The 3,205-nt window shown below is 42.7% G+C and overlaps 1 long non-coding RNA gene across 1 annotated transcript; it reads left to right on the top strand.

Moving 5' to 3' along the window:
* Positions 1 to 674: 674 nt before the first annotated feature.
* LOC138242393 (uncharacterized) lies at positions 675 to 2,985 on the top strand. The gene is made up of 3 exons (XR_011191548.1): positions 675 to 943; positions 1,535 to 1,849; positions 2,899 to 2,985. It is a non-coding gene; the product is annotated as an uncharacterized lncRNA (long non-coding RNA).
* The last annotated feature ends 220 nt before the right edge of the window (positions 2,986 to 3,205 follow it).

Below are 3,205 nucleotides of genomic sequence, written 5' to 3' on the forward strand. Positions count from 1 at the left end.
GCCAGGCTCTGACAGTCCTGGTGTTGTCAAGAGTGTCTGTCAGTGCCCAGGTCAGACAGTCCTGCTCCAGCAGTGCCAGTCTGTGACAGTCCTGGTCTTGTCCAGAGTGTGTGTCAGTGCCCAGGTCAGACAGTCCTGCTCCAGCAGTGCCAGGCTGTGACAGTACTGTTCTCTGGGCTCTATGAGTGATGTAGTTTAAATGATTCATAAATGTTCATGAGTTTTCAGTTTCTCTGACTGTTGTTGAGACTACAGGAGCTGCTCCTGCTGACTTTCTAGATGTCAGTCCTCCTTTATTCTCTTTTAAGGCCTCGGTGCTGTATGATTTTTTCACCATCCTTCTGCACCTCTACCCTGCAGTATTATTGCCCTCTTTATATTAAATTCAAAACTGAGTTTCTAATTTTTCCTTTTTTTTCCTAATGTGACCGAGCATATTAATACCTCAGAAACGTTTAGATTAAATGCAAGTGATGATTTTAAGATCTTTTAAATTGAGGATTACAATGATTTAATACAGGTAATCTAAAGAATATAATTTATCTGATTTTATTTTACTTTGACGTACTGTATTATACACACTGTTAATGTGCTCTAATACTGTTAAAATGTGTACAAATGTTTTGTTACATGTCAGGGGTGCAGTTAATAGGAGGCAGGAGTCTCTGCTCTGGCAGAGTTGAGGTTCTGCGAGGGACATCCTGGAGTACAATCTGTGAGGCTGACTTTGACATGAAGGATGCGGAGGTCGTCTGTCGTGAACTAGACTGCGGATTTCCAGCAGACTTGCTGAGAGGGGCTCATTTCGGAGAGGGACAGGGGCTGATCAGGACAGAGGAGATCCAGTGTCGGGGAAATGAGACCAGAATCCAAGACTGTCCCACCTCAACCAGGGAGAACCAGAGCTGCACTCACAGCAGTGACATCGGCCTGGTCTGTACAGGTGAGAGCACTGCTGTCTGTACTGATTCCCAGCTGTATAAACTCTTCAATATCACATTCTGAGCAGTATGGGATAATTACTTTTCTTCCTCATAGCTTTCCCACTGATCTTTGAGAGCATTGTTTCTACTGTGTCATCATCTAGTTTAATTAAATATCTAAAGAAAAAATGGTGTAAAGTCCTGATTTTTTTTGTCCTTGCTTTTTAGAAAGTGTTTCATCACTTTAAAAAAAATATTTGCCTAAGTTTAATATGCTTGTATTTTGCATTTCAGAGCACTGCATATTGAACCAAAAAACTAATTTCTTTGGATCAGTCAGTGAGCTGCAGCAAGCAGTGGTCTTGTGGTCATGTGATTTCAACTTTTCATGATTCATTTTTATTTCTCACAGTGCGATAGATAATTGGTCTTGTGTTTTGAAGTTAAATATTCAATAATTATGCGTATGTATGAGACGTTTGTTGTACAATCTACCTTCTGTAAAATCAACCTTAATAACATTTCATACTGTATAGCTCCTGACTCTCCTGTCCTTTGTATAAAGTCTAGTGATGTTAATGCTTACGGATCCTGACATGTCCTCTCTGCAGAATACAGTGACTACAGGCTGATGGGCGGCCCTGACTCCTGTTCTGGCCGGGTGGAGCTGCAGTACCGCGGTGAATACAGGACAGTGTGTGACCAGTACTGGGACCTGAGAGATGCCACTGTTCTCTGCCAGCAGCTGGGCTGTGGGGAAGCTGTAGCAGTTCCAGGACAGGCCTGGTTTGGACAAGGCAGTGGATCAAGAGGGGTTGATGTGTTTGAGTGCTGGGGCAATGAGACTCATCTCACCTGGTGCGCTGTCTCTTCATGGGGCAGAGCTGCTTGCTCTCATGGGCAGGATGCTGGAGTCATTTGTTCTAGTAAGAATCAATGCATATTCACATTTTCAGAATTAAGAAAGCTTTAAATAACAGATCAGTAGGATGTCTAATCCAAATTTCTGCCACTTGCTCATGAAGCAACCAAATCCATTTACATGGTCTTGGTCTCCAAGTCAGGCATATCAGACCAACTGTTCAAAATCCCAGTAAAAGCAATCTTCTTACCAGAATCACTAAATATTTCTCACTTTTCAAACTGGCCTAACCTCCAAAGAGCTCCAGCACATCTGTTGTCACCTCTCACCCAGCTGTCTTTCCCACAGTCCACAGTACAACCATGATCACCTCTCTCTCCGCCTTCTGTTCCCATAATCCTCTCTCATCTCCACAGAGCTCCAGCACAACTGTGTTCCCAAGATCCATCCACTTTATCTATCCACATCTGCTTTCTATTTAGCTTCCATTACCCACATTCATGCTGTTCTATAGGACACTACTCAGCTGCTAATTCCAGCTGCACCCACCCTGTGTAACTGAACAAACAAGCCAGTTCACATTCACATTCCTCATTCACAAGCTCTCTGCCAAAGATGTCCACACTACAGGTTGTGCTCCTTTTAGTGTCCCAGTGAGCTGAGCTCACCTGCCCAGTGCTGTCATAACCTTTAATGTGCTGTCATAACCTTCCTAATGAGTGAACTCTTTAGATCACTCATTAGGAATGATCTAAAGAGCTTCTGCAAGAAGGCAGTTGAGGTGAAGGAGGGCAAAAAGAAAAGATGTGCACAGTTGTCATCAGCCAGTGAATATTTATATATTCATATATGTAATAATTACAGTATTAGAAGAGAGTATAGTATTAGAAGAGAGAGTAAGTGTCATATTAGAATTTCACACCGTAGCAAACGTCTTAAGCAAGAATATTTAAAAAAAATAGTATGACTATTTTTAAAACACTATGTTCAGACATAATAAGCTGTGTTGTATCAAGATAATTTTACAAAATAATATTCTGGATAACCCCTCTGTGAGTTTGTTTTGTTTTACTGATGTATGACTGAAAATAATCTTGATTATCATTTTTTTAGATTCCTCCCTGTCAGCTCTAGACGGTGGAGTCCGGCTGTCAGGAGGAGAGAGTCACTGTGATGGCCGGGTGGAGGTTCACTACAACAGCACCTGGGGGAGACTCCTCCAGCACTCCTGGGGCTACAGAGAGGCCTCTGTGGTCTGCAGACAGCTGGGCTGTGGATCTGTAGTGGAAATGTATTTCCCCTCTGTATATGGGACAGGCGATAGTGCTGTGTGTCTGACAGGTATTCAGTGCTCTGTAGTACAAGTCTATAACTCCTCTCTGTATGGGACAGTGACAGTGTTGTGTGTCTGACAACTATT

Source organism: Lepisosteus oculatus, chromosome 14 (genome assembly GCF_040954835.1).
Source record: "Lepisosteus oculatus isolate fLepOcu1 chromosome 14, fLepOcu1.hap2, whole genome shotgun sequence".
Lineage (NCBI taxonomy): Eukaryota > Metazoa > Chordata > Actinopteri > Semionotiformes > Lepisosteidae > Lepisosteus > Lepisosteus oculatus.